The 9,406-nt window shown below is 37.6% G+C and overlaps 1 non-coding gene across 1 annotated transcript; it reads left to right on the forward strand.

The window, feature by feature from the left end:
* Positions 1-9,091: 9,091 nt before the first annotated feature.
* On the forward strand, positions 9,092-9,198 carry LOC142169242 (small nucleolar RNA R71). The gene has a single exon (XR_012698954.1). It is a non-coding gene; the product is annotated as a small nucleolar RNA R71 (small nucleolar RNA).
* The last annotated feature ends 208 nt before the right edge of the window (positions 9,199-9,406 follow it).

The raw sequence follows: 9,406 nt of genomic DNA on the forward strand, positions 1-9,406 counted from the left end.
TAACTTCTTTTGCTTAATACTTGCTTTGATTATCATTAGCCAATAGTATAGATTCTTTGTTAATTTTAGCTTTAATCACATAAACCTAAATTGTTGATCATCTTGAAAAGCAATCTAGCTACAAACTACGATACTACTGTTTCACTCCAATTTCTGTGGATACGATATTTTAGTTTACTATATTCGACTAGCGAGCATATTTTAGTGTCCGTTTTGCGCTCATCAAATTTTGGCACCGTTGCCGGGGATTGACAATCAATAGTGTTTAAAATAGTTTGTAGTGTTAATTCAGGAATTTGTCTTTTTATTTGATTTTATTTTTCTCTTTTTATGTTTGGTGTTATTTGACTGTACGCAGGCTACATGTTAAATTGGTACATGAATCGATCTTCTGGTAAGGAATTGCAACCATACGCACCAGAAATCGAGAAACAACTACGACAATTAAGGAAGGAAAGAAATCTCGCCGAGAAATTTGAGAAGGTTGGGCAATCCTCAACCAAGGAAAACATGGCTGGAGATGATGATAATGTTGATTTGGCTACAAGATAGGCAGCCCAACTTAGAGAGAAAGCTGCAAGGGATGTTGAAGAAGCAGCACTTAGAGATGCACAAATTGCTTATGAGGAGTAGAGGGCTCGAAGAATGGCTCAGAATCAGCCCGTGGATGCAGACCAATTCAGACACATAACTCACGGCCAAGGGAGACTACTTGGTGCTTATGCCAGACCGGTCTACAACTAAGGCTTATCGAGTGTGAGACCACCTCCAGTTGCAGCCAACAATTATGAATTGAAGCAAGGGTTGCTTCAAACCCTCCAAAACAACTGTGTCTTCAGAGGAAAGATGAACGAAGATCCAAACAATCATCTGATGGACTTCGAGGAGATAATGAACACCTTTCAATACAATGGTGTGTCACAATATGAAGTTTACCTAATGCATTCCCCTTCACACTTAAAGATAATTCCTTTTCTCTCGATGAATTATCTGAAGATGCAAATCAGTGGCCCTCTGAAAGTGCTGAAATAAGATGGGCGAATGGTGTTCACCAGGTTGATGCTAACACACCGCTTGATGTCATGGAAAAAGAGATAAGGAAGCTGACCTTAGCTTCTATACAAAGTGAGAATCACGCAGCTTGTGATATATGTGGAAGAGGACACCCTACTCATGAGTGTCAAGCCTCTATTAAGGAAGTAAATGCTGTGGGAAATTATAACTTCAATGCAATGGGTCAGAAGCACCCCGATATTTCATGGAGTTCACCTAAGGGTACTGCAAATGCATGGCAACAAAACAACTCCAGATTCCAAGGAAAATGAGCTCCAGGCTTCCAAAATCAGCTTGGGTTGGAAGACCTAATGAAGTCCTTTATTGTCAAGACAGATGAGAGGTTAGATGCTCATGGTGCAGCTATCAAAGAACTTGGCATAGGGTTGCCAAACTTGGAGAAACAAGTGGGACAAATTGCCACCATATTATCTCAAAGGATCTCAGGTACTTTTCCAGCTGATACTGAAAGAAACCCTAAGGAAAAGGTAAATGTTATAACTCTAAGAAGCGGGCAAGTGTTGAAAGATCCCACCCTATCCAAAAAGAGGTGGTACCTGAAAAGGAAAATGGGGAGCAACTGAAAAATGAAGTTGATAAGAAGAAGAAAGGCAAGAAGGGAACTGAGAAAAAGAAGAAGGGAGAGAATTCAAGAAGGGATGCATCGGAAGAGAGCGAGCACATGCCTGTTCTACCTTTTCACCAAAAGCTTTATACAGATAATCTGGACAAGAAATTTGAGAGATTTCTGGATATGTTGAAACAAGTTAATGTAAATTTGCCATTCACATAAGTGCTCTCCCAAATGCCAGCTTATGCTAAGTTCTTGAAGGAAATCCTGACAAAGAAGAGAAAGATAGATTAGGCCTCAATGGTCAAACTCACAGAGCATTGCAGCGCGATCTTGAAAAACAAACTCCCACAAAAGTGTGGAGATCTAGAGAGTTTTACTATACCTTGCTCGTTAGGCACTCTTAATTTTGATAAGTCTTTGTATGATTCTTGTGCCTCAATTAATTTAATACCTTTGTCTATTTACAGGAAAATGGAGAATGATCTTGGAGAGATCAGGTCATTCGACGAGTTTCTTGAGGGATTAAATTCGAAAGGAAAAGACAAAAAGATTTTCTTTTATAGTTAGTGTAATAATTTCCCCTTGGTTTTTCTTTGTGTCGCGGTTCTTTTTCAAGGGTTTTGTTTGAACTGGGTATAGTTAGTTTTTATTTTTGTTAAGTGTTAGAAACCTTGTGCTATGATTTGAATTTGAAGAAATATCTCTTGACATGGTTATGCCTTGAGAAGAGTGAGTGCTTTAGTTGTGATGCTTAGGCTCAGTTTTTGACTCTTGCATAAGTATCTTAAATTGTATGATATTAACTGTGCTTAACTGCTTTGGCTAGAGTGTCTTGATAATCCAATCTTGAGTGAGTTATGTGACATGTGTGTGTAAGGTTTTCTGTATTCTGTGCATTGCATTTGATGTCTAGAACTTGCTCCGTGTGTTTGCAACGCGAAATGGTAGTTTTATTCAGTCTTGGAAGTGATATAGGTATTTCATTGTTGACACAATTATATGTTATTACCCACCTAATTGTTATGTATCTTAGTTAACCCCATTGAGCCTGTAATCCTATTTCTTTGGCAACCACATTGCAAGCCCTACCCATTTGTTTGAATTGATCATCTATTTGAACCTTGTACCTCTCATGAGAACTTAAATTTGTTATGAACTTTGCAAAAGTTGAAGAATGGGGTGATGGGTTTGGCTTTTGAGTGGAACTAATGAAATAAGGAGAAAGGTGACTAAGAAAAAAGTAAGAGCCATTTGAATTGAAAGAGAAAGAAAAAAAATAATTGTATTGTTGTGTAAAATATTCCATGATAGTGGTAAATCTTGATGTAATTGTGCTTAAAGAATTTGGGAGTTAATGTATAATGATGTTAAGGTGGAGTGTTGTTTGACATAAGTGTGGGGTTTTGAATGTTAAATTGTATGTATTAAAGTGCTTAAGGAGGTATAGTTACTCTTATATCTAAATATATCCTACATGTCCCACAACCTATATTACAACCTATTAAAGTCCTACTTGAATCTTGACTAAATGAGCTCGATTAGTTGAGTAGTACACTACGGGCAAGCCTATGGTTCATCTTTTGCGGCATATGAATGTTTTTTCTGAGAGTGAGTGAATTCTTTCTATATTGAGTTCCTGATTGTGGTTAAATTTGATGGTGTGTGGAACTACTCTTTATTTTTGTGAGGGCACTTGATTCATGAAGGAAACGTAATATCGTTGACCTCTGAGTTAGAGTAAGTGAGCAGATTATAAATAATGCGTGGTGCTTTTGAGTCAAATCTTGAGGCGAGGATGTTACACTACTATGCTTAGTCTATTCTAAATATTCTTGGTTTAATGAGTTAGGGGAGTTGCTAAATAAGGTCGTGTCTATATAAAGTGTGGTTTGATTGCTCGAGGACGAGCAATGGTTTAAGTTTGGGGTGTTGATGGTAGGCTATAATCTGGTGTTGTATTCGCTTATTGCACTACAATTTATTGTACTTTAATTGAGTTTCAGCTTTAATAGCTAGTGTTTTGCACTAATGGTGTGTTTTATGCCTTGTAGGAGGATTCTGAGCTATGTACATATTACAGAATGAATTTGAGCTATTTGGAGCTTTAAAGTTTGAGTAAAAGCACAAGGGATTAAGCCGGGATCGCGTTTGGGGGTCAAAAACCATGTTTGGATATCAAAAATTCAAGAAATATCTGAACTCTAAGAAAATAACACACCCGCGGCGCGTGGCGCGGCGCGCCTGTACATTTTGCGGCTGCCTCGTAGATTTTAACTCTCTGAACTTTCTCACAACTGCCCCGCGTGGTTCGTCGCCCATGCGGCGGTGCGCCTATGCATTAATCGATAAAGGCATAACTTGTGATATTATTGCATTATATTTTGTTGGTTAAAGTCATTAATTATTCTTAGTAATCGGAAAGGGCTAGTTGAATTGTTGATTAAACTTAGTTAGGAGGATAATCGAGAGAGGTTCTCCTAAATACCAATCCACTACGAATTCTTATATATCTTCACGTGTTTAAAATTGGTTCATCTTGTGAGGTTGAGACTAAATCGAGAGATGTGTTTTTACTAATCAATTGAACTAATAACCAAGTGAATTCGAGAGACTCACTTGAATATTAGGAGTGAATTATCAAGAGTTAAATCCCAAACATTTATCTTGCACCTATCCTATCAACCTTATCTTCTCCCAATTGATAACTTCCTTTGCTTAATACTTGCGTTGATTGTCATTAGCCAATAGTATAGATTCTTAGTTAGTTTTAGTTTTAATCACATAAACCTAAATTGTTGATTATCTCGGATAGCAATCTAGCTACAAACTACGATACTAGTATTTCACTCTAATCCCTGTGGATACGATATTTTAGTTTACTATATTCGACTAGCGAGCATATTTTAGTGTGTGTTTTGCGCTCGTCAAATTTTCCTCATGAAAAAATTTATCCAGTTCATGATTTGAAGTTGACGGTGATAGGCATTGCTTGTACGATATGTCATGTGAGTTTTATACTGATCATCAGAGTTCAACACTTGTTAGAGTAGATGAATTTGAATTTGAGGTAGCGGAAGCGGCTTGAGTTGCTTAAGGATTATGATAATGTGGTAATGGATGCCCAGAGTAGAAAGGCAGAAAGTATGGTTTGAAATTCGTTCCAGTTGAAGAGAGGCCTTTAGCTATGGATATTAAGGGATTGGCAAATAGATTTGTGAGATAAAATAATTTTGAGCCTAGTAGAGTTTTTTCTTGTGTTGTTACACAGTCATTGTTCTTTTAGCACAATAAGGCTCGCCAGTATGATGATCCCCATCTGTTGGTGCTTAAGTACACAGTGCAATGAGGTGGTGCTAAGACGATGGTCATTGGAGATGATGGTGTTATACGACTTCAAGGCCGATTTTGTGTTCCTAATATTGATGGCTTGAGGGAGTTGATAATTCAAGAGGCTCACAGTTCGTGGTATTATATTCATTCAGGTGCTACGAAGATGTTTCGTGACTTGAAGAAATACTATTGGTGGCAGAGGATGAAGAAGGACATTGTTGGTCATGTTTCATGGTGTCTGAATTACTAGTAAGTTAAGTATGAACATCAGAAACCAAGTGGTTTCATTCAGAAGATGGTTATACCAGAGTGGAAGTAGGAGTGTATCACTATGAACTTCGTGTTAGGATTACCACATACCTTGAGGATGTCCGACTCTATTTGGGTTATTGTGGATAGGTTGACCAAGTCTACGCATTTCATACTGGTGTTGACTACTTATACTTCGAAAAAGTTAGCTCAGATTTACATTAGAGAGATAGTTCATTGCACAGAGTACGTATTTCTATCATTTCAGACCGTGGCACTCAGTTCACATCTCACTTTTAGAGAGTTGTTCAACGGGAGTTGGGTATGCATAGAGCTTAGCACATCTTTCCACCCACAAATGGATAGTCAGTCCGAATGAACTATTCTTGAGGATAGTTACAAGCTTGTGGTGATTGACTTTGGAGGTCATTGGGATTAGTTGTTGCCTTTTGGCAGAGTTTGCTTACAATAATTGTTATTAGTCCAGCATTTAGATGGTTCCTTATGGGGCTTTGTATGGTAGGCGGTGTCGTTCTTAGATTGGTTGGTTTAAGCCGTGTAAGGCTAGGTTTGTGATCACTAACTCCTCCAATTAGATAACTGCCACATCACCCATACATAACCACATTATGAGAAATACTACCACAAATCTTTCGCACCGAGTAGCAAAACCTGAACATCAACGGTTATCAATCACGTGATTTTTGTAGTGCAGGTCAAGCATCCGCAAATTAATATACAATGTTTCTTCTTCAAAACAAACCCTTCTCAAGCATTACAAGATAGTTCTATCATTCTCTTGAACATCTGAAATCTCTCATGCTACGTGGAATTCATGACCTTCCTTGCGAAACTGAATCCGAACCTTGTCCATTAAATCTCAATCCCACATGGCGCACCGTATCTATCATGCAATTATATAATAGTTCGAGAATCCCGTTATCAACTCTAATTCATAAGAAGGATAGTACTCCTCATAAATACTCTATCGACCAGAAACCTTCCACTTAACTCAATTCAATAGAGAATCACAACACGCAACAAACTTTTCACATTCGGAGAATGATTTGAGCGGGATGGCACTTCTAGTATATCGATTTGGCTTATTTAAGGTAAGTGTCTTGCCTAACATTATTGGAAAAAAAATTTCTACTAATTGATATTGTTTACTACATGCGGGGGTGATGCATATATGAGGTGACGAGCGTATATGCATGTGCCGGGGTTAATCATGCTCGGGGATAAATTATACTATTAATTGGGCCTTGTAGAATTATGTGACCTTCTTATTTCATGTCTTCCTTGACTTCTAGATTACTATAAATATGAAATTAAATGCTAGAAATCATGACTTAACTTATTATAGTTTGATTAAATTTGACGGACTTTTGTGAAATTATTGATGTGCTAAATTCGGTTGTTATTATACTTAATCACAAATATATCGCTATGACCGTTATTCTTGAGATATTTGATTCTATACTTGAGTTGAAGATCATTTTTGAGACTTGTTGAAATACTTGAATAATAAGGTTCTTGTGGTTTATTGAATTGTTATTGGCTTGGAAGCCATGATTGATGTTCATTTGACATATTCGCTTAATCACTCTTATTGATGTTACTCATGCTTCCTACATTACTTCTTATTGATATACATGTACTTGGTGAGGAAGACTGTAAAGCATGAAGGGTGATACCGTACCATTGTATATATATTATCAAGTGAGGAAGAGTGTAAAGTACGATGGGTAATGCCGTGCCATTTCATTTACATTATCATGTGAGGAAGAGTGTAAAGTACGAAGGGTGATGCAGTGCCATTTCATTTACATTATCATGTGAGGATCAGAGTAAAAGCACGAAGGGTGATGTCGTGCTATTTCATTTACATTACCATATTTTTATATTATCATATGTTCATGGAACGAAGGGTGTTTCCTGCAGGCGAGGACGAGAGACATGCATTATATGGTGATATCTTTTCCTTGTGTATACATTCATGCCTTTATCTTGAGTTGTTACTGTTGCACATATGTTTTCTATGTGACTTGTCATTGTTATTCTGTCTTTGTCCTTTATCTCAATTGTTGTTGTGTTATCCATGCCTTCTATCTGTTTAACTTGCAAATATCATGCTGTCATTCTTGTTTCTCATATCTACATCTGTGCCGTTTCTCATTTGTTGCTCTTTCGTATAAGCCTTCTACCAGGTTATTTACTCACGCCTTCTATTTGTTTAGCTTATAAATATCATGCTTTCCTTCATGGCTGTTATATCTATATCTAAGCCTTCTACAATGTTAACTACTAAAATTTATATTCCTCTATCTTAAATGTTATCATTACTTCTATGCCTTGTATCTAGTCTGTTACAGTTTTCCATATGCATTGCGTTGCTCGTTATTGCTTCCTATGTATCTCCTACTTTATCGTTATTGTTATTGGCATTTCTTTTACTTGGTTGGTAGTGTTATATGTATGCTCGGTGAGGAAGAGATAAATGCACGAAGGGTGTTGCCGTGCCAATTGATTTGACCTACATTCACATATTTGGTGAGGATGAGATAAATACACAAAGGGTTTTGCCGTGCCATTTGATTTGATATCTTGAGTACATTTCTCACAACATGAAAATTATGAATTCACTACCGCGATTTCTTCTAGTAATCATTTACTGCCTAGCATAGTTATTTTCTCGTACTCTTATATGTTATGTTTTAGAACTGTTTTTATTGCTAGCCTACTGCATAGGTTATAACAGTGAGTATCTTTTAACTAAAAAAGCCTCATCATTACTTTAACGAGGTTAGGCAACTCATACTACACTTCTGTACCTTGCGTGCAGATTTTGGAACTAGAGTCGCTGTGTATGGCGGGAGCTAGCATTGAAGATGTACCTGCGTTCCAATTATGGCTGCCACTTGTCCTTGGTACCTTAAGATTTTGCTAATCCCTTTATGTAAATTTCAAATAGATGATGTATTTATTCATACCAGCTTCTGTAACTTCTATGTATTAGAAGCTCATGATTTGTACTACCGGCCAGTCCTTGGGATTTGTATAGAAAGTTCAATTAGTTTATTCATTGTCTCTTATTACTTAATTTGAGTTGTGTTGATTGTATTTAGCTTATCTAGTGGGCCGGGTTATGTGCCATCACGACTAGACAGATTGTTGTTTGTGACAATAATTGATCCACCATATATTGAAGGAGCTTTTGAAGCTTTGGATTTGAGAATTGAAGACTTAACAATTGTTTCGACTTAACGGTTGTTGCAATCTATCTCACTTGTCTCTCCAAATTTCAAAAACCAGTGCCCGATTCTTTGATAGGTGCCCCGTGAGCGTCCAACCTCTTATCCATCTTGATAATGAAGGCCTTCATTAGATCTTCTAAACCAGGCTGATTGAACTGTTAAGGCTAAAACTGCTACCTCTGCTGATTTTGGAAGACTGGAGCTCCTTGTCCCTGAGGTCTAGAGTTATTTTGTTGCCACATATTTGTAGTACCTCCATGTGAAGTCCATGAAAAACTAGGGTTCCTCTGACCCATTGCATTATAATTTCCCACAGCATTCACTTCCTCAGTTGAGGATTGACACTCATGAGTAGGTAGTCCTCTTCCACATATATCACAAGTTGCATGAGGCTCACTTTGTATTGTAGCTAAGGTCAACTTCAGTAATTTTTTTGCCAACTGTAAATCTTCTTCTTTCAGCACTCTCAGAAGGCCACTGATTTGCATCATCAAATAACTCATCAAGAACTGTGACTATCTCCTCTAGAGTCTTCTTCATCAAAGGGCTTCCAACTGCATTGCTCAATGTTCTACGTGAGGCTGGTGTCAATCCATCCCAAAAGTTGTGGAGTTGCATCCAGAGTTCAATTTCACTGTGTTGACACTTTCTAAAAACCTCCTTAAACCTCTCCCAAGCTTCAAAAACAGTTTCATTCTCCTTCTGGCAGAAGTTATGGATTTCTCTTCTAAACTTGCCCGTTTTAGCTGAGGAGAAATATTTATCAAGAAATTGTCTGGTCATCTCCTCCCATGTTCTAATCGATCCCGTGGGTAAGCTTCGAAGCCACTGCTTTGCATCATCTTTGAGTGTGAAAGGGAATGCCCTTAAGTAAGTTGCATCTTATGACACACCACTATATTGAAAGGTGTTCATAATATCCCCGAAGCCCATCAGATGTGTG

Source organism: Nicotiana tabacum, chromosome 14 (genome assembly GCF_000715075.1).
Source record: "Nicotiana tabacum cultivar K326 chromosome 14, ASM71507v2, whole genome shotgun sequence".
NCBI classification, from domain to species: domain Eukaryota; kingdom Viridiplantae; phylum Streptophyta; class Magnoliopsida; order Solanales; family Solanaceae; genus Nicotiana; species Nicotiana tabacum.